General features: G+C 36.3%; 1 protein-coding gene across 1 annotated transcript in view; it reads left to right on the top strand.

The window, feature by feature from the left end:
* The window catches only part of KCNH1 (potassium voltage-gated channel subfamily H member 1), a 543,149-nt gene that overhangs the window by 421,908 nt on the left and 97,854 nt on the right, over positions 1-23,387 (top strand). The gene's annotated exons all lie outside the window — the stretch shown is intronic.

The following is a 23,387-nucleotide window of genomic DNA, read 5'->3' as shown; positions in this document are numbered from 1 at the left end:
AACTACATGTCATAGTCCAGACAATAGGCATTCTTCACTTCCTTCATTCTTCCTTGGTATATCAGCAAAGCCAAACTCTTTGGAGAAATTATGGATCTCATTCAGGAGCTTTTGTAGTATTCTTAACTTGAAGTAATCACTATAATGTTTTCTGCAAACAGGAATATAACCTATGTATTGCTCTATAACAATTCAACCAAACAAATACTTGTTGAACACTTTTTGTGAATATACAGTCAGAAGCTGCCAGTAGTGGATAGAGAACTGACTTGGAGTCAAGAAGACTTGGTGTTTAAGTCCTGTTTCTTTCATAAATTGCTGTGTGAGCTTAGACAAGTCACAATCGCTCTTAGTGCCACCAGGCTACTCTGTAAAATTATTAATTGTAGAGGAGGCACTGATGGAAATTTTCTCATTGAAAGTTCCCTTCTACCAATGAAATCTCAAATCTGATGAAATGTAGGAGAAGGGGGAGATATATTAGAAAGTATTGGCAATTCAAATTTGAAAAATAACACAATCCCTATATTCAAAGAACTTATAAACTTTTAGAAGGGATGTGAATGGGTACAAAATAAGTATGCTACAAAGCACAGTCTAATAAGATCAAAAGATTCATGCCAAGTGTTTTAAGAGGGATTTTATCTGGGGAGATCAAGAAAGTACTTGTGGAAGAGAGGGCACTTGTATAGGATCTTGAAAAGAGACAAATTTTGACAGACCTATATGAGGAATCAGTGGATTGCAAGAAAAACAGGAGAGTCTGCTTGAATACATGAAAGTGTAAGGAGGCTGGGCAAGATCAGGGAACATTTATTAGTCCAATTTTTCCAGAACCTGTAGTATTTGAAGGGGCCTGGATGATGGAGAGTAGGTTTGGACTAGACTGCAGAATACTTAAAATGTCAGAATGAAGAGGTAATAGAGTGTCTCTGAAGGTTTTATGATTCAGGGAATGAGACAGCCAAGTATGGGCATTACAATATTATTATGGCATATGGATGAGGGACAGACTGGGGAGGGGGAGAGATAAGAAGCAAGAGAGTTGTTAAAATGCTGATATGAGAGCACATGAGATAAGAGTCTTGGATTGGTGTATAGGCAGAGAGGAGGGAGAGAAATGTGTTTGATTTTATGAAGCTAAAGTTAACAATACTCCATATAGATTTTAGACACTGAAGATACTCAATAAATAATGCTGACTGAGTGATAGTAAGACAACTCACTTAACTTCCTGTTAGTTCAGTATAAAAATCTCTCCTTAGTTAAAGCTTTACCACCAATTTCCAAATAAAACTAAAACCTTTTTTTCAGTTATAATTGAGGTGAGAAATCTTTGAGCAGTTGTGCTTCTATCTTCTTTCCCAAAAGGACATTGTTCCTTGCTCTCTTTTTCAGTGCTGACAGAGTTGATACATGGGCCCAGCCATAGAGATTGGTGGTAGGCCTGCTTTTCTATTGTTTTAGTGCTTAGAGCTGACTTGAAGTTTTGAATGGCAACTTCTCAAAGGAGATGAAATCAATTTAATATCTGTGCTTCATGAACGTAATCAGTATTTGTTAAGATTATCCCAGCATGAGGAGGATAGAACAAGGGTAAATAATGGGGGCCTTCATATTTTCTACAGAGGTGAGAAATGAACACCTCAAGCATGGGATTATCAAGCTACCACTTTGACCTTATTACTCTCCTTGTAGGATAGAATTAATGAGACACAAAAGGTCTTCTGATGAAAAATAAATCAGTAATCAAAAGATCTCTCTGATATACATGTAGATTGTATATCACATATATATTTTAATGTTCTGGGAGTTTGGGGATAGACTGCCTGTACTCTCAGAGAGCTAGTATTCTAATGAGGAACATGAAACACACATGGAAATATGTGAAGACATTGCTGGGGAAGAATAGGTCAAGCTCCCACTGGAGTATTGGATCTAATTCTAGAAAGTTTTCTGTCAAAAGTGAACCTTCAATTATAACTCAAATTCAATTATAATTCAAAGTCAAGAAGGAATATGGAGGGATGGGTAGGTTTGTCTTGTTTAGATGCCATATCTTAGATTGGAAGGTAGGTAGGCAATATGGTAGATAGAGCACTGTAGTTCTAATCAGAAATAATTGAGGTCAAATACTATGATAGACAAGTAATATCTGTGTGAGCCTGGCAAGTCACTTAACCTCTATTAGATTCAGTTTCCTTATGTGTAAAATGAAGATAGTAATAAAAGCATCTACATTATAGGAAGTTTTTAAAGAATCAAATGAGATAATATATTCAAAGCACTTTGCACTTTAAATTACAATTTTAATGCTCTTATAATTATTTTATCATCATCATCATCATATTAGTATTATTGTTATTGTTATTATTAATTGTTGGAACAGTGCAAGGGAGCAACAGGGTTTGAAGAAGGAAGTTCAGTGAGAAATTAAAGCCATCATCTAACTTTTCAGTGACCTCAAACAGAGGATTGTTGATCTTAGTCTTAGAATTATCAGGGGAGGATTTCACAACTTCTTGAGGCACATACAATGTGCCAATGGCTTATAACCTACTTGAGACAAGCTCCTTGGCTAAGCCCCAATTGAAATCCTTCCTACCAGCTGGAGCTGGTTCCTCCTGTGATGTATATTCAGACATTATAAAAATGTAAAAATGCACATGTTTTTAGAATCCTCATCCTAACCTACAAGTTACTTTGTGGCAATACTTGTAGTCAAATGTTATTTTTCTAATTTTACAAAAGAGCAAACTGAGACTCAGAGAGGAAAAAATGATTTGCCCAGGGATACTTACGGTAGTAAATACCACGGCTGGAACTCAAAACTAGGTCTTATGACTCAAAGACTAATGCTCTAGCTACATTACAACAGTGTAATGAAATTACATATTGAAAAGTTGTCTCAACTTCCTAGTACAATGAATGAAACAATCCCAGTTTGCAAGGACTCTACAATCATAAGGAGAAATACATTCAATAGTATATATAGAATAAATATAAAGTAGTTAACAAGACAGTTGAGAGTGAAAGGACTAATAGTTGATAGATGATGAAATGTTTCACCTAAGAATACTCCTTATTAACATTTTTTGCTTAAAAAATGTATTTCTGCTATTCACCAAAATTTCTTCATTTTAAAAACATTTTATGAGAAATGTTTTCCCCTTGGTTCTTTTTTCCTTTGTTCTTATTCCTCTTCATTTTTACCCCACTATTTCTGTCTCTATGGTTGGATCTTAAGTTCTGTAGAATATTTCCAGATAATATTAATGGAAATGAGCTCCAAACCATTGTCTTTGAACATTGAGCTAAACTTTCTTATCTATTTCACCTTTTAACCTCCCTATTTGGAATAAATCTAAATCATATATACACTAGAGTGAAGAGGGTGAAAATAGAAGCACCTAATTACTACTTGGCTTCAGTCATATAAAAGGCAAACACACACATATATGTATGTATGTATATATATATATATATACATATATATATATATATATATATATATATATATATGTATTATTTCCATCACTGTTGCAGCTCTTTAAGCCATCAAATGACCAAAGTCTCAGAGAGAAAAAAAACAAAAACTAAGTCATACCACTTAGGAAAAACAGTAATGGTGCTGAAGGAAGAAAATGGTTTGGCTATCTAGCTGTTAATTTGTCATACTACACAGTTTGCCACACATAGGAGAAATAATAATAATAGCTCATATTTTACTTTAGTGATTTATTTGTTTTCACATTACTATAATAATCTTGTGAAAATAAACATAATTCCCCCAAAGTAGAAAAACCTCAAGAAAAATAAAATGAGAGAGAAAAAGTATACTTCAGTTTGTGTTCAGATACCATCTGTTCTTTCTCTGGAATGGATTGCATTCTTTATCATAAGTCCATCAGAGAAATTGCTTCAATATTTTTTCCCACAGTTGCTGATGTTAACTATTTTCCTCCATTCTATTCTTCCCCATTCCCATTTGTTCTCTTCTCTCTCTCTCCTTTTATGCTGTTCCTCCTCAAAAGTATGTTGTATACAACTATCCTCTCCCATGATCTTCCCGCTCTTCCATAACCTACACACCCCTCCCATCCCCCCGTCCTCTTTCTCCCATCCCTTTCCTCTTATTTTTCCTCTAGGGTAAGATAGAATTCTGTTTCATTGAGTATATGTTATTTCCTCTCTGAGCCATTTATGATGAAAATGAAGACTTACTCATTGTCCCTCATCTTCACTCCCCTCCACTCCATTGCAAAAGCTTTTTCTTGACTCTTATATGAAATATCTTAGCCCAATATACCTCTTCTTTCCCTTCCTCCTAATACATTCCTTATGCTCCTTTTAACTGCTCTAATAAATGAAAAGGTTCATATGATTTATCAATATCTTCTTCCCATGTAGGAATACATGCAGTTCAACATCATTAAATCACTCATAATTAGCCCTTGCCATCTATCCTTGCTGTGCTTCACCCAAGTCTTGTACTTAAAGATCAAACCATCTGTTCAGCTCTGGTCATTTCAACAGAAAGTTTGAAAGTCCACTATTTCATTGAATATCCTTCCTTTCCCCTGAGAGAGAATATTCAGTTTTGCTGGTAGTTAATTCTTGGTTGTAATGCAAGCTCTTTTGCAATATCATATTCTAAGTCCTATGAGCCCTTAACGCTGCCAAATTCTGTGTAATCCTGACTGTAGCACCACAGTAATTGAATTATTTCTTTCTGGGTGCTTGCTTGTAGTATTTTTTCTTTGACTTGGAAGTTCTGGAATTTGGCTATAATATTCCTGGGACTTTTTTGGGGGATAATTTCTTTCAGAGGTAATCAGTAGATTCCCTTAATTTCTATTTTACCCCCTAATTTGAGGATAACAGGGCAATTTTGCTGGATTATTTCTTGAAAAATGAACTTTCAGATAGCACAATAATTTTTAAAGCATCTGTCTTAGAACTGTTTTCCAGACCAGTTGTTTTTCCAGTGAGATATTTCATAGTTTCTTCTAGTTTTTCATTCTTTTGTTTTTATTTCATTATTTCTTGATTTCTCCCAAAATCATCAACTTGCCTTACTCCATTCTATATTTGAAGGAGTTATTTTCCTCAGAGAGCTTTTTTATCTCCTATTTCATCTAGCTAATTCTGCTTTTTAAGGCATTCTTCTAATCTATGTCCTTTTGGACAGCTTTTTACATATGACCTAAACTTGTTTTTAATATGTTATTTTCTTCAGTATCTTTTGTATCTCCTTTGTCAAGCTGCTGGCATGGCTTCATGATTTTCCTGCCTCACTTTTATTTCTCTTCCCAGTTTTTTTCCCTCTACCTCCCTTACTTGTTTTTCAAAGTTTTTTTTTTGAGTTCTTCAATAGTCTGAGACCAATTCCTATTTTTCTTGGAGGTTTTAGATACAGAAGCTTTGACTTTGTCATCTTCTGAGTATATATTTTGATCCTCCATGGGACCAAAGTAATTTTCTAAGGTCAAATTCTGTCTCATCTGTTGTTCACTCATTCCCTCAGGCTATGACCTGATTTGAACATACATCCAAAGCATTTGGGGTACGGTTTGGGGACACCTCCCAGGGACCTTAATTCCTCCAAGGCCTTATGAGAAGCTCTGACTGCTCTCCTGGCCTGTGCTCTTGTCTGTAGATGATCACAAGCACTCCCCTCTACCCTGGAGCTGTGAGGAGGGTCCCTGCTCTACTATGGCAGTATGGACCCCAGATGTGACCTGGATCTGAGTATTAGTAAAGTAGTAGTGTCCTGCTCCAAGAATAGCAAAGAGACCTCTGTGGGCTCTCCTGTGGACTGAGTGCTCTGGAAGCAGCTGCTGGACTGATCTGCAGGTTCCTGGGGTTGGGCTGCCCTGAGGTCTTCATTGGCCTGGGGATCCTTGTTTACTCTGGTGTGGTAGATTCTCCTACCCTTCCTCCAAGCTGTCCCCAGTGATGCCTGGGCAGAGAGGTCTAGATATCTCTCCATCTAGCATGGACCCAGGTGCCCCGTGGGTTCTTCCTGGAAGAGTAGAGTTAGTTTGCTCCAGAACTGTGTGGTTTTGGCCTGGACTGCACTGCAGCTCTTTCCAACCCTGCTTCCTAAGTTGTCTTGGGACAGAAAATTGTTTCACTCAGTTTTTCTGTGGATTCTGCCACTCTAGAATTTACTTAGAGTCATGATTTTAAGGCATTTGGAGTTTTCTAGGGAAGGGATTCTAGGAATTCCTACCTTTACACTGTCATCTTGGCTCTGCCCCCCCCCACCCCACCCCCACAGTCAAAGCTAGATTTGTAACTATAAGTCGTTTTCTTCTGTGACACTCTAAGAAAGTCATAGAACCTCTCTCAGCTTCAGTTTCCTCACCTGTAAAATGTGGGTAATGAAAGTACCTACCTCCCAGGATTATTTATGATATTTGTAAATCACTTTACAAACCTTCAGCACCATATAAATGACAGCTAGTAGTGGGAGTAATAAGAGTAAGTATAACTTTTGCTAGGTGGAGTAACTATATCCATTTTATAGATGGTAAATGGAAGCTTAGCAAGGTTGAATTACTTTGTCAAGTCACATACCTAGTAACTTAAAAAGGTGGGATTTGAATTCAGGTCTTTTCACTCATTTTCTATTGTAGCCTTAACAATCTCCCCAAGAAAAACATCAGAGCTGTTTGGAGAATAATTTTAATTTAATTTAATATTAAATTTAATTTAATCTCCAGGAAAGTCCCTTATCTCAAGTTAACCCTCAACTACTCTTATGATTCCTTTGTTTCAATGCTTCCCAACACTCATGTACCTAAATTAGAATTTTATACTTTTTTTTCTTAGGTTTTTTTTTTGCAAGGCAATGGGGTTAAGTGGCTTGCCCAAGGCCACACAGCTAGGTAATTATTAAGTGTCTGAGACGGGATTTGAACCCAGGTACTCCTGACTCCAAGGCCGGTGCTTTATCCACTAGGCCACCTAGCCGCCCCAAATTTTATACTTTTTAATTAAATTTTGAAAACACTTTATGTACTTCCTTGGAGTGTGTCACCCTTATCAAACTAGAAACTCCCTGGGTCAGTAACTATGTCACATCTTTTGTGAATATCTTTCCACAGTGTTCTGGGTTTAGGGGAGATTGCGTCACACACAATAGCTGACCAAATCCCTTCTATTCTCTCCTTTAGGTGTTGAATGTGTGAACAAATGCTCTCTAGTTATTGTTATAATAGCTATTGTATCTATCTAGTATTATAAAAATAACATTATCCCAATACTTATAAATGAATCTCACTACTTATAAGAGACCTTAGAGGTCATCTGGTTCTGGCTAAAATGAATCTCCTTCAATATTCCCAAAAGCTGTCATTTAGTCTTTGCCTGAAGACTTCTAATATTAGAGAATGCATCATATGAAGTCTCTATTTCATATTTGAACAGTTTTAATTAGCACTATGTTATGCTTATCACCCCAAATTCTCATCATTTGATTTTTTTATATTGGACTTTCCATATTAGATGCTGAAAGGGAAATAAAAAATACACAGTCATTAGATTGTAAAATCCCTGAGAATAGGAATTGCCTTAGATTTTAATATCTTCATTGCTTAGAACAGTTGGTACTTAAAAAATGCTTGCTCTTTGAGTGATATTAATTACCCTTTCAACATTGATTTACTTTTATTGGTTCTAATATAAGGAAAATTCCCTTTCCTCTTCTCCATCCACACAGTTAGAAATTCCCTTAATCACCTCTATCCTCTTTGAGTTATTACCTATAGTAAGTTCTCATGTAGTTTTTTTGTAATATCTGGCTTATGGTTCAGATGCATTGTTTCTTTGATTGTCTTCAAGTTCTTTGACAGCTTCATATATAGCCTGTTACTATTCACTTACATATTATGTGTAGGATTTTAGACAGCAAAGTAGGTTTGACTAATGTATCTTTGAAAATATAGTGTCCAGAACACTGGATTTGATGTCAATAGATAGCTTCTACAACATAGTTGTATGATCACAGGCACATCACTTTCCTTCATTGGGTCAGAGTGTCTTCAGTAAAAAAAAAAAAAGAAGAGGTTGGAGTGGATTAATGTTGTCAAACTAAAATAGAAATGGATCCCTGCAGGCCAAATACTGACTTAGAAAAAAAACAAATTAACATTACCTCTGTTGTATTATGTTTTAACTTTTTTATTAAATATTTTCCAATTGCATTTTAATCTGGTCCCGCTCCAGGTTGACACCTCTAAGATAGGTCATCTTTAAGTTCCCTTCCATTCCTGTGATTGTGTTTTGTATTCTCTCCTCTTTTCAATTTCAGATAAAGGTTGGAAAGCCTTGAATTGGGATATGTTATCAAGAAAGTCACTTTTTTCCTTGACTCCAACTTGCATTATCCACAGTAATTTATCATTTGCCAGGCATCACTAACTGCAAATCCCCTGTTGCAGTAGAGTTTTGTGTCTGTACCTGTGGGAAAGGAAGAATTGGAAAGAAATATAAATAACCTTTATAATTATATAAAGGCTGATCTCAACTTATTTTGACAGCTAATTCCCTACACTACCCCCCAGGTTGGTTTATAGAGTCTGTGGCCCTGCTGCCCTTACCCAAGAACTGTTCCTTTGAAATGAGTAAATAGAAAAAAGCAGCATGTTGCAAGAATTTTGCCTCCATTCTCATTTCTAAATGGTGCTTCATTCCTGCTTTTTATATGTCAAGCTTAGCACCAAATGTCAATTTAGCATGTATAGTAAAGTCAAGTGCCTGTTTTTAGGTAAGAGATCAATTCTTGAAAAATGGTGTGTGTAAATTGAATTTTGTAAATAAAATCCTATTAAAATACCTTAGGCAATATTTTCAGTTTGTAGTCTGAGCTTCCAATAAACAAATGTCAGAAGGAGCCCCTCCCTCACCTTTTGTAAATCAAAAATGACCACATCCTCAGATAAAGAAAGAATTCCTCATTCTATTCCTTGCAGCATAGGGACTTTTTTAGGCAAAAACTAGGAGTCCCTCCTTTCTATCCCCTGAAAGAACTTCTTTTGTAACATATCCAATCACCCTTTGATTTATCTGCTTTGTTGGTTGGCTTATTCCCCAAAGATATTAAACATCAGATTTCTGTTGTTCAGGGATTGCTACCCTCTGCTAGCACCATGGACAGAGCTCACTGAGGCAGAACAGTGGTTAAACCAAGTCTTGGGAGTTCATATGACAATTGAAATGCCCAAAAACATCCTGAAAAGAAATAAAAACTGACTGAGCATTCTCCAGCTGTTTCCTTAAAAGAAAAAAAAAGTTTTATCGATGCCTTTTATTTTTACATTACTGTCATTTTCAAATATATCATTCCCCCTCCCCTTTCCCTTAAGAGTTTTCACTTTTACCAAAGAAAAAAATAAGCTAAGCAAAATAATCCACAGATTTGAATGCATCTGAAGCATTTCAAACCTATGGTTGTTCACTTCTTCAATGAAAAAAGGAAATATTATTTCACTAACTATTTTTTTTGTAGCCAAATTTGGTCTTTTAACTACCTGGCCTTCAATTTTGTTTAATTTTCTTTCTATTTATATTGTTGTTGTCATCATGGTGCATCTTCTTTTCTTTCTTTTTTTATTAAAGATTTTATTTATTTTGAGTTTTACAATTTTCCCCCTAATCTTACTTCCCTCCCCCACCCCTACAGAAGGCAATTTGCCCGTCTTTACATTGTTTCCATGATACACATTGATCCAAATTGAATGTGATGAGAGAGAAACCATATCCTTAAGGAAGAAACATAAAGTATAAGAGATAGCAAGATCAGACAATAAGATATCAGGTTTTTTTTTCTAAATTAAAGTTAATAGTCCTTGGTCTTTGTTCAAACTCCACAGTTGTTTCTCTGGATACAGATGGTATTCTCCATTGCAGACAGCCCCAAATTATCCCTGACTGTTGCACTGATGGAATGAACGAGTCCATCAAGGTTGATCATCACCCCATGTTTCTGTTAGGGTGTACAATGTTTTTCTGTTTCTGCTCATCTCACTCAGCATCAGTTCATGCAAATCCCTCCAGGCTTCCCTGAATTCTCATCCCTCCTAGTTTCTAATAGAACAATAGTGTTCCATGACATACATATACCAAAGTTTGCTAAGCCATTCCCCAATTGAAGGACATTTACTTGTGTATCTTCTTACCTTGGTTCTGCTTATTTCAGTATGCATTGATTCATTCAAATCTCTCCACATTTCTTTGAATTTCTCATATATACATATTTCAATTGGTGCTGTTTTAATGAAGAGAAAATGTGAGGGAAATTTTTAGGTAGCCCATTCTTCCCATATTAAAAAAGTGAAATTGATTTTTTTCTTTGACTCTCTCTTTGACATTATCCCTACTCCCAGAGGCTCAAGACTTCCTCCAGCTATCCAGGTCCCCTCCCCCCAATTCTACATCTCCAGAATCCTCACCTATTATCTCTCAGTTCTCATGCAAGTCAATAGCTTGAAGTTTCTAACACATTGTTTCCTATTGCTTTTATACTTACCCAAATTTATATATCCTGTACTTCATTTCTGCAAGATAATCCTCTCAAGGGATGGTTAGAAAATGTTCTGATAATCAATATTCTGCCTAAGTGTTACTCCTCTCCAGGGTTATTTGTGTTTTAATATCAATATTAATACCATGCATTTGTGTAGCTGTTCTATTAGTTTTCAAAGTAGAACACTTATCCAAAGGGATTATAGTCAGCCATGAGGGGATTGGTAAAGGCAGAAGAACTTTCAATGAGGCAATGTGATATAGAGAAAAGAGGGTTGGGCTTAGTGTCAGAATAGTCTGGGTTCAAACCCTACCTCAGGTATTTACTAGCAGACTGACCCTGAAAAAATCATTGAAACTCTCTTGTTCTCAATTTCTTCATCTGTAAACTGAGACTAAATGATTGTTCAGGTCTATTCCAACTTTAAATCTATGATACTATGAACTAGGCTAGCCCCTTCCTTTTGTAAATGGGGAAACTGAGGATTTGTCCAAACTGATCCAACTAGCCAGTACAGAACCCAGATTTCCTAAGGCCTAGTCAGGTGTACTTTCTCCTATACTCTCCTATGAGTCCTCCTTTGTAGGATACTTTCTGATAGTCAGTGAAAGACTAATTCTAATACACTTGCTTTGCTCACAAAAAAGGCCAGTGCTGACAGACAGTGACCTGCCTTACAAGAATACCAGCCTCTGAGCCTAGGTTCAAGCAACTCCATTATTAGAGAGAGACAGAGAGTGAAAGAGACAGACAGACAATCAGAGAAACAGACAGAGACAGAGAAACAGAGGAACAAAGAGACAGAGATTTCCAGATAAACAGACTCCCAAATAACCTCTCTCCATCGTTTCACAAATTATCTATTCATAGTCAAAGCTCTTTCCAGTGTTGAACACAGGATCTTAGAATTGGGAGGGACTACTGGTATCATCTAGCCCTACCTAAATTCTCTTCAAAAGTTTTCTGATTCCTAAATAAAAGAGCTACATTTTTTCCCAGAAGTTGAGCAGAGAAAAAGAAAAATGGGTTGTGTCAAATAATACTTACTTTTCCATTTGACTTGTTTGATTTAATCAATAATTTGATTACCTGTTTCTTGTGTTACCACAAACGATACAGAGAAAGGGAGGAAAAATTGTCTTTCAGACTGTCATGGTGAGGCATACCATGAATCTTGATGACAACCATAGCATTTGTTGAATAGTGGTACATAAAATAGCAAGAAGTATATGCCCAGACCAGTCACAGGATAATAGCTTTAGAGCTAGAAAAAATCCTAGAGGTCACCCAGTCCAACCACTTTACATATGAAGAAACTAAGTAAACTAGAATTGGAAGCAGGAGACATAGGTTCTAATTTTCTCTATTATTACTAATTTAATATCTGTCTTCAAGCAAGTTTTCCATCTGGACTTCAGATTCTTTATCTGTAAAATAAAAGAATTGGAATAAGTGAGTTGCCGTGGTATAGCAGAAAGAGCATTGGATGTACAGTGGAGAGACCTTAGTTTAAATCCTAGATTTGATGTTTACTGTCTGTGTGACCTTGATTACTTTATTTTTCATAATTTTAATTTCCTCATCAGTAAAATAGGTACCTCAGTTTCCTCAATTGTACAATAAAATAATTGGACTAGATAATCTCTTTACATCTGTCCTAATTCTAAATCCATTGCAACAAGAATATGCTTGGACAAGGACTTTAACCATCACCTTCAACTGACAACTTTTGCTGGACAATCCAACCTAAGCCTTATTTTTGAGTAGGCAATTAGGAATGAATTAAAACAAGTATTTCCATAACACAGTATGATTTTTAAAAGATGATTGCACATAAAACTATAAATCTACTATGTAGATATTACTTGCTATTACTTTTAAATATACAACTAAGTTATCATATAATTTTTTCTTTTTTCTTTTTCTTCCTTCTTTTCTCCCCCTCCCTAGAGATGTTCACATCAAAATTATTCATTATGACTTTGAAAGTCCTAGCAATAAAAATAAGAGAAGAAAAAGAAATAGAAGGAATCAAACTAGGGAATGAGGTAATAAAACTGTTGTTTTTTGAAGACTATATGAAAATACTTGAAAAATCCCAAAGATTAACTTAAAAATTAGTTGAAACAATAATTTTAGCAAAATAGCAGGATATAAAGTAAATCCACATAAATCATCAACATTCCTATATATCACAAATAAAACTCTGCAAGTAGAGATAGTAAAAGTTACCCAATTTAAAATAACTTTAGGCAATATAAAGTACTTGGGAGACAGGTATTACAGATATTATGCCCATTCTGCAAAGGACAAAAATTAGATTCAGAGAAGATGACTTTCTAAGTGCCATACAACTCTGCTGTAAATTATAGGAAAAAAAACTTTATCTCAATTCTTCTTAACTCTTTAAGTATCCTCTAGTTGCCACTTTTTAATTGAATTACCATTAAGTCATGCAATTAAGAAGTGGTATAGCTGGGACTCAAACCAAAATCTTCTGACTATATATCCCATGGCTTTTTTAAAAAATAATAACACAATCTTCCTAAAGCAAGAAACTTTCTGACTCAGTCCAGTGTTAGACATGGCATCAAGAATATTTAGATTCAAAGTGTGGCAGAGTAGAATCCAAGAACCTGTGTGCAACTATTGGTTTTACCTGTATGACCTTGGGTAAATCACTTCATCTCTTTGAACCTCAGTTTCCTCATTGTAAAAATAAAAGAAGTTCCCTACCAATTCAAAATCTTGTGATCTCATAGTGTTAGCATAAGAGGCATGGGGACTCTCTAATGGCCTACCAGTGAGAATGTCCAGATAGGAGAGTTATAATAACTATCAAGTGTATTCAAGATTACTACTCATGGAGTGACTAATATGACAAAAAAGAAAAATGTTGGATGTTGGAAGGGAAGTAGGAAAATTGGGACATAAATGCACTATTGGTAGAGTTGTGAACCGATCCAACCATTCTGGAGATAAATTTGAAACTATGCCCAAAGTGCCATAAAACCATGCATAACTTTTGATCCACAAATACCACTGCTAAATCTATATCCCATGGACATCCAAAAACAGGGGAAAGGACCTATTTGAACAAAAAATATTTATAGCAGCTTTTTCTTTTTGGTAGTGGCTAAGAATTAGAAATCAAAGGAATATTTATCAATTGGGGAATAGTTAAACAAATTGTGGTATATGATTGTAAAGGAATATTATTGTGCTATAAGAAATGACAAGCAGATTGATTTTAGAAAAACTGGAAACATGATCTGATGCACAGGGAAGTGAACTGAACCAGGGGAACATTTTACATGGTAACAGCAATGCTATTTAATATGGAACTGTGAATGACAGCTATTCTCTGCAATACAATGCTACAAGACAATCTCAAAAGACCAATAATGAAGCAAACTATTTGCTTCCAGAGAAAGAACTGATATTATTTGAATATAGACTTAAGCATGCTATTTTTTTACTTTATTTCATTTTTTTGAGTAATCTTATACAAAATGACAATACTATGCTGTATTAAAAAACACTATGGATGGCAGAAAAGTTACTTGATTTGATTATAATTGTGAACTTGCAGACAAATGTGGCTATTTAAATATACTATGAGTAACAACTTCAAAGTTGCTGGGGGGGCAGAGTTCATTTTAACAACTAAAATTTTGCTATGATTCTTTTAAGATATGAGAATCTGTGATAGTATTGGTCCAATAAAGGATCATGACCTATTTAGGGTACAGGTTTGCTTTTACTATTGTTTGTTTTTGTAATACCTGGAACAAGAGAAAAAAGCTGCAGAGTCAGATCTATAAGCTGCCTGGTATATAGGGAAAGAACCTTGTCTCTGTTGTTTAGTTGATTAGTTGTATCTGACTCTCCATGACCCCATTTGCTGTTTTCTTGGCAAAGAAAACAACTTATTTCTTGAATTTATTTTTACAGATAAGGAAACTGAAATAAATAGGGTTAAGTGTCCAGGGCCAGCACTCTATCCATTGTGCTATATGATATATGTCAAATCACTTATTCTCTACAGATCTCAATTTCCCCTTTATAAAATTAGGGAATTAAACTAAATGGTCTCTGATCTAACATTAGAAGAATAATTCTTTAATCTGTGCTTCAGTTCAATATAAAGAAAACATTTCCTAACAAAAAGAGTTGTTCCAAATTAAGTCTTAGGAGAGAGTTGGTTTTTCATCACAAAAGCAAAGGCCAAATGATCTCTTCTTGAGAATTTTGTGGGTAAATGGATTGAATTTTCAGGTAGGAAATTCGATCCTGTTAGTTATGAGTTTCCTTTCTATTCTGAAATTCTGTATTCCTTGCTCCTTTGAGGTGGGGTAGGACTTGAATAGCGTATAAATAGGTTAGGACTTTATTCCCTCACTGATCTTGGCTAGGACTTCTGAGTGTTCCTGCCAGTCAAATTGCAATTGGTGTTTGAAGGAAGAATAAAAGACATCTGAATATTTTAAAATAATATCAACAACCACAATATCATGTATACAGCTCTGAGGATAACACTTTGCAAGCAGCTCATTTTGTCCTCCCAACAATCCTGAGAAGTTGTTGCTATCATCCCTGTCCTGCAGATGACCAAACTGAGGCTGAGAGCTGAAGCGATTTGTCCAAGTAAATATCTGAGGTGGCTTTGAATTCAAGCCTTCCTAATTCCAGGTCCAGCACTCTAATCACTGTGCCACCTAGCTGTCTCTGAATTTTTAAGAAAACTGAAAAATTTTCTTGGTGAGATGATTAGATGAGAAACATACTTAGCAGTAACAAAATGAAAAGGAACAACAAAAAAACTTAAAGGGAAATTCAAACCAATTAAATAAAAACTGATTAACCCCTATATCAAGTGAAACTTAACTATTCAATCTTCTAGGGGATGTGCCATGTCCCTCTTATTTTTCTCCACCTAATTATGATACCTCCCTTACAAAATATAGGATGCCTTACTGGAATTCAAGATGGTGACTTCTACCTCTACTGCCTTTCTCTTCCTCCCTCTAGACGCAAATTCCAATATCACTAACACACAATCACTCAACAAATAATAATAGTAACAAATAATTACAACTATCAGTTTTATTGTGCTATGTATAATGTTCAAAGTACTTTACAAATATTATTTCATTTGATCCTCACAACAACCTTGGTTGTTAGGTCTATTATAATTCTATTTTATAGATGAGAAAACAGAAGTATATGGAAACCCAAGGTCAACCAGATAGTAAATCTCTGAGGTCAGATTTGGACTCAAGTCTTCAGGAATACAGACCTGGTATTCTATCCACTTTACTATCACCTTCAGCTTTGCATGTACATAGTCCTCTCCTCCCCGTATCCTGTCCCCTTGTGATAGAGAACAGAAAGGAAGGAGATAGGGAAAGGAACAAACATTTATGAGATATTTCACTTTTACAAAGCTTATCTCAAATAACAGTCTGAGGCAGGTATTATTAGAGTCCTTTCTTTAGAATTGAAGAAACTGAGATAGACTTGGCTAGAATCACACAGATATCTACTTCATAGCCTAGCTGCTTAGCAAGTGCTTAGTACATGCCAAGATGGTTGGTTCTTGGTAGTTTTTTTTTGTAAGACAATTGGATTAAAGTGACTTGTCCAAGGTCACACAACTAGGTAATTGGTGGCTGAAGTCGGATTTGAACTCAGGTCCTCCTGACTCCAGGGCCAGTGTTCTAACCACTGTGTCACCTAGCTGCCCTGATAGTTGGTTCTTAATAAATATTTTATAATTATTAATAAAGAATAGAAAAGAGAAAATCAGTTCAACCAATCAATCAGTATATCAACTATGTCTTACAAAACTATATACTATTTCCTCACTCAGTCAGGTGCCACCTCTGCAAAGAAGAAAATGTATTTATTCTATAATCTTAGCTATATATTTGCTCACTGTTTATCATCATCTAGTCAGTACTTTGCCCTCCAGATGCAGTGCTGATGCCAGTTTTCATGCCAGTGTTGATTTTTGAAGAGGGAATCTCCAGAGGAGACTGTCCATAGCTACATTGCCTCAGAAATTACCTTGCAGAAATAAGTGCTTAATGAAGACTTTTTGATGAGGAAAATGTTGATGACAGGCAATCAGAGAGAAGAAACAGCCCAGTTAATTGTCCCACTGTGTTTGTCTTCTTTTTCTCATCCCTGGTCTCTGGGTTAAGTGCCTGTCAAGCCATCAGAATGCAGAGCATCACTTGCTTTGGGGTAGGCTTTTGATCCTCCTGGGATAGACTCTTACTGTTCTGTTGATCAGTGGGTAGAGTAGTGGGTATAGCAGACTAGAACTCAAGGCAGAGTTCGGGATTTCTTAAATGCTATATAAGCAATTATTAAGTGCTTACTATGCATTAGACATGCTAATTTTGAGGGTCCATTCTCAAATGTGCTCTCAGTCTAATGGGAAAGATGATATGCAAACATCTATCTATTAGCAAGACACAGACAGGATAATCTGGAGATAATCTTGGAGGGAAGATGGCAAGAACTAGATATGGAACCTTAGCTGGAATTCAAAGGAGTCCAGTGAGGCCAAGAGGCAGAGATGAGGAGGAAAAGAATTCTAGGCATGAAGGATATGGGCAAAAAGGCTTCAAGTTAGGAAATTGGTGACTTGACAGCTTCTTTTAGCCCTTTCCTGAGAACCTCATCCTTCAATTTGAAACAGAAGGGTCAAAAGGGAACTTCCTTGTGATTTGGAAACCATCTAGTGTTGGGTCCTTGACTGCTTTACTTTCTCCCCAGGCTCCCTGACAATTACTATTTCTTCTTCAGTGTCTTCTTCCTATTTTCTCACTCACCCAGATCACTGAGACATTAACATTCAGAGAAATCAAGTGTAAGGGCTTGTTGAGAGCAAAGAGGTGATCCAGCGAGGATTACTTGGAATTTCACTCAGTCCACATATGCCCCTTGAGTCATGTCTTGGAGCATCAGAATCTCTCTCTTCAGTCTTTTTTAAAGGAAAGCAAGATGTTCTTTTTGAGAACTTTGTGACACTTATCTCAGTCTATAATTCCCATAAATATTTTCCATAGCTCTTATAGAGTTTTCATTTGTTTATTTTTAATGCTCTACCACCCCCCACCCTGAAAGCCCCACTCTTTTTGTTGGTTGGACTTAGAGTTGAGATACATGAAGACCAGAAACTGCCCTACAACTGAAGCAAGATTTCAGAGGACTCTTTGTTAAAAATGTAAAGCTGTTTTCCATTTCAAATTATAAAGTTTGTCTTTTATTTGTTGCCACTCTGGCATGTTTGTAGTCAGGATAGCTATACATTAGTGGTTAACTTATGATATTCTCAAATTCTTCCTCTTTCCCTCTCAATCTCTTCGCTTTTTTTCTCCCCTCTCTTTTCTCCTCTCCTCTCTTTTTCTCTCTTTCTCTCCTTCCCTCAGTCACTTCCTCTTTCTTTTTTCCCCCCTCTCTCCTTTCTTCCAACAAAATAGCAGTCTCAGATACCCACATATCCAAAATAAAGCAGGCCTCCAGGATATGCATAGAAATGTCAATTCCCTACCCTATCAGATACACAAAAGTCCTGGCTTAACCTTGCTGATCAAAAAGAACCTACTGGAACTTTGAATTCTTCTTTTAAAATTACAGCAAGGAAATATTATTTCCTTTTCTGTTCTAGTGGGAAGAGGATTTCCCTTGTAGCATGTTGAGCTCATGATAGAACAGGATGCCTTTTCCATTCCATTACTCAAATAACAAATTTAAATGGCCAGTTATCAACAGGAGGGCCCTAGGAACTGAACTGGATTTGATTAGGTTCCCTGGACCATAGCAACAGTCCTTTTTAAAATGTATATTCTAGACATCAAGAATATAAACATGTAGGGGCAGCTAGGTGGTGCAGTGGATGAAGCACTGGTCCTGGAGTCAGGAGTACCTGAGTTCAAATCCAGTCTCAGACACTTAATAATTACCTAGCTGTGTAGCCTTGGGCAAGCCACTTAACCCCATTTGCCTTGCAAAAACCTAAATTTATATACATATATATATGTATATAAATTTATACATATAAATTTATATAAATGCATTTATATAAACATGTAACTATTCAATTTAATTGAATCAACATCTATTAAATACCTACTATGTGCAGAATAAAGGCATGCTAGTATATCATCACGGAAGGGCAGATACCAAAATCAAGAAGATCAGGGGTCAAGTACTACCTCTGACATTCTGACTGAGTCACTCTGATCAGTCACATAACTTTTCAAGTGCCTCAATCAATCCATAAAGATAATATGTTTCTGATTTGCATCAGTAATGGGAGTTCCTGGAAGATGAAGAGCTTGGCAGGGCATGACAAAGCTCCTCCAGAGAGTTTGATTGTTGACCCATCCTATCTATACTTATAAGTGAAGGAAGAAAGTAAATAGTGGCCTGAGCTATAAAAATCTCTTCCTATGGTTCTGTCATCCAAGACATTTCCCAGACTTGCATTGGAGAAATTTTTTTTATCAGTTTTATCACTAGCTAGGTGGCATAGTGGATAGAGTGATAGAAGGACTCATCCTCCTGAATTCAAATCTGGCTTCAAACACATACTAGCTGTGTGACCCTAAGTAGGACACGTCACCCTGTTGGACTCAGTTTCCTTATCTGTCAAAGGAAATGGCAAATCACTCTAATGTCTTTGCCAAGAAAACTCCAAATGGGATCACAAAGAGTCAGACACAGCTGTAAATAACTGAACAACAACAACAGAGAGTCAAAAGTGTTCAGAGCCTATTTGGCCTAAAACCCTTATTCTACAGATGAGAAAACTGAAACTTAGGGAGATTAATTAGCAGAGGTGAAATTTGAACCAAGGTCTCTTTGACTCCAGAGTGGCTGTACCACTTCACAAGTCCTAGGAGAGTATCATATATGAGTATTTCTAAAAATGATGAACTACAATAACCCAGAGAATACACACTCAGCATATGCAAAAACTATTTGTCTCATCCAAGTTAGAGCTATAAAGATCATGGAATCTAATTGTCCTAGTTTTTGGAGGACATTGCAGCCCATAGCAGCCCATAGCCTGTTCAAGACCATGCTTGTAGTAAGTAGATTTGAGTATTATGGAATTGCTCTATCATATCACAGCAGCCTCTTCACCCTGGACTTCTCACGCACTCCATCCCTGTGGCCTCTAATTCTAATTGACTAGTTTCTTCTAGATCCAGAACTTCAATTTGAAGAAAAATGCTCAGATCAGCTGTACCTTCATTTCTTTCTGTGGTTGATCTCTTGAATTTCTCTATCTTGTCCACAAAAGGATATCTTCTTTCATCCCAGACTTCTTTTCCCCCCCTCATTAAAATGTAAGCTCCTTAAGGGCAAGGCATGTTTTTCAGCATAATGCATGGGACATAGTAGATGTATAATAAAAAAAAAAAATGTTTCTTGATTTTGCTTGTCTCTGGGACTCAATTTCATGATCTTTAAAATGAGACAGTTGAACTCAATGATCTCTAAGGTTTTTTTCAGTCTCTAGATTTATGATAAATGCCCAAGGTCATAGTCAGAGTTTAATAGTGCTGGACCTCAAAAGATAACCTCATTATTCCCTCTAGGAAGGCATTGTCTCTCTGGCATTCTTTATACTGGAAGATGAATGAACAAGGATAGATCACAGCATCCATTCTAGTCCAGTCAGATGGCATTTATGAAATATCTGAAGGGGAAGGTTTCATGACTATTTGGGGAACCATTTCAACAGATAAAGATCAAATGGAATAATATATGTAAAGTGCTTTGCAAATCTTAAAGCACTAGATAAATGCCAACTACTATTATGATAATTAGGAAGAAAGTATCTCTTTCAGATATTATTAACAATTTTTGTAGTGATAAACAGACAGGAAGGAAAGAAAGTAGAGAGGGAGGAAGGGTTTAGAAAGAAGGAAAGGAGGAAAAGAGGAAATGAAGGAAGGAAGGAAGGAAGGAAGGAAGGAAGGAAGGGGAAAGAAAGAAGGGGAGGTGGGATGGGAAGAAGGGAGGAATGAAAGTACAGAGGGTGGGAAGGAAGGAAGGAGCAAGAAAGGAAATTTTTTCATCTATAAAATGAAAACATTTGATTAGATGACTTCTGAGATCCCTTTCAGGGTAGCTAGGTGGTAAAGTGGATAAAGCACCAGGCCTGAAGTAAAAAAAAAAAGACCTTAGTTTAAATCTATTGTCAGGCATTATCTGTGTGACCCCAGGTAAGCCACTTAACCTTATTTGTCTCAGTTTCCTGTTCTGCAAAATGAGTTGGAGAAGGAAATGGCAAGTACTCCAGCGTCTCTGCCAAGAAAACTCCAAAAGAGGTCACAAAGAGTCAGACACAACTGAAATGACTGAACAACAACAAAAAAGATCCCTTCCAACTCTAAAGCTGTGATCCAGTATTAAGAGTTCACAAAGAGGCTGGATGACCATCTGCCAAAGATGCTGCAGAGTAGATGAATTTTTCAATTGGCCATTGGACCAGAAGGACCTCAGAAATGCCTCCAAATTCTACAAGTCTATGATTCTAGGAAATTCCTAGTACAGTGTGCTATTCTCTATGGATACTCAGAACAAACTTGTTAACTGACAATAAAAAAAAGTAAAGAAATGAAAAACTAGGAAAATATTTACATGATGTTAGGTCAGTAATAACCAATCTCTTGAAGTCTGGAACTGTGTTAATTGAATTTTCATGAGAAAGGAAAACAGACTATGGTTTTAAGTCCAAGGATTCTGCCTGGCTCTTGCTAAACCAATTGTTAAATGACCTCAAAGTATCTCTCACCTTCCAGAAGGAGGATATCTTTTTCTTAAAAAAAAAAAAAAGAAAGTTAGACTTGGGAAATGTGATATGAGAGGCACCCTTTTTGTAAAGTAGGGTCATTTTCATTTATTGAAAGAGAAGCACTGTGGCTATAATTACTAACTAATGGTGCCAGGAAGGTCACCAAAATAGAAGTTTCATGAGAAGAGCTGTCAGTCAGGGAGGTCTTACAGAATTTTTTGGAAAAAGAATTTGATCTGAAGGAAAGGGTTAAGTGGATAGCAATGACAAGCTTGGATTAGTCAAATCTTTATTATAGAGCCCAACCAAGATATCTTACTAAAATAGCTATGATAGCATCATCTTCAGGAAAGCAAGTATTTTAATAGGGGGAATTATCCTCCATAATTTCCTCCTGACAGGAAAAGTCAGAGAGAAGGAATAGCCTTTCCCAGACAACAGTCAGCAGAGGTTGTCTCCATCCTGATGATTTTGCCTTAGAAAATGAGGACCATCAACAGAGGCATTCATTAAAGCTGGCAGGCCCAGTTGGCTCATCAGTACAAACAGATGAGGTTTGCAGTGGATATTGGCCAGAGAATGAAGAGGTAATGAGTAAAAGGTCCTTTATTGGCTGGTTGTCCTCTGGTTGTACAAAATCACAGAATGTCATTGCCAAAAGGGACCTTAGAGGTCAGTTAATGCAACCCTTCCTCCTGCTATGTTACAAAGAGGAAATAGGATCAGAAAAATAGAAGTAACCTCCACAAGGCCATAATGCCAGTAAGTGGAAGAGCCAAGTCTCAAATCCTGTTCCTGATCTAGTGGCCTTTCTCCTTTGAAACAAATACAGAAATGGCCCAATTTATCTGACCATCAAACTTCTGGCAACCTTAGCTTTCCCCATTACAGTGAAAGATATAAGAGAGGAGTGCTTATGTGTCTAAAATATGTGTCACAAAGCCATCCAAAGCTAGGGTTTTTAAAGTTACTTATTTTAGAAACATTTTTATAACTTTTTTCATTTTAGGGTGTCCCAAAACTCTTTGTGCAGTTTTCATTTTTAAAAACTTTAAACTCTTCTAAGACTTTGGAAATATTCTATATCATTGGTTTCCACTGTAATCCCACTTACTTATTTTAATATTATTATTATTATTAACGTAATAATGATTCTTAAATGGTCTTTAAAAGCATTATTCTGAGAAAGATTCACTGTCAAAGCAGAGGGGCTAAAGGGCAGGAGCCAGATTTCTTTTTTGACTGACCAAAAGTTTAGAGTTGAATGAACAATATAGCAGGGTGCTTGATGTTCCTAATGTGGAGTAAGAATTCTTGGGGGCAAGCCCCAAGCAGCTGCTGGGATATGAGTCAATGTAAGTTTATTTCTAATGTGAAAAATATCACTAAGGCCCCTCAACCTGAGATTCATAGGTCAGGCAAAGGAGTTGGGCCAGATGACTTGAAGGTGCTTTTCAACACTTGAAAGACCAGGGATATCTAAAAACCTTAGTTTATGAACTAGATGAATCAGGGCATGATTATTTTAAAGACTAATTTATTCTTCCTCTGAAAATAATTTCTTTTATTTTTTTTCTCCATCCCTTCCTTCCTCTTTTCCCCTTGACTTTGAGTAATCTTATATAGGTTATACACATAAAACTATGTTGAACATGTTTCTATATTGGGTATGTTCCAAAAAGAATTTCTGCAGGTATTCAATTTATTAAATATTCCACTTATATGTGAATTTGCATCTCTAATAATGAGGTTCACCTGTACTCACACCAGAATTTCAGATACTAAGGAGTCCATTAAGAAATAAAGTTCAGGGGCAGAGCCAAGATGGCAGTAGGAGAAGAGCCTGTCTTAGATGCTCTTTTCAAAATATTTCAAAAACCTTAAAATTATGACTAAGTTATTAGCAGACAGAACCCACAGAAAGATTCAGTGAGGCAATTCTCTAGCCCAGGGTAACCTAGAAAGAAGACTCTGGAAGACTCTGTTCCACAAGGTTGGAGAGGCAGCACCATGCTGGGGAGAAGGAACTTCAGC

Source organism: Macrotis lagotis, chromosome 2 (genome assembly GCF_037893015.1).
Source record: "Macrotis lagotis isolate mMagLag1 chromosome 2, bilby.v1.9.chrom.fasta, whole genome shotgun sequence".
NCBI classification, from domain to species: Eukaryota; Metazoa; Chordata; class Mammalia; order Peramelemorphia; family Peramelidae; genus Macrotis; species Macrotis lagotis.
This window is presented reverse-complemented; position numbering and strand designations above follow the sequence as displayed.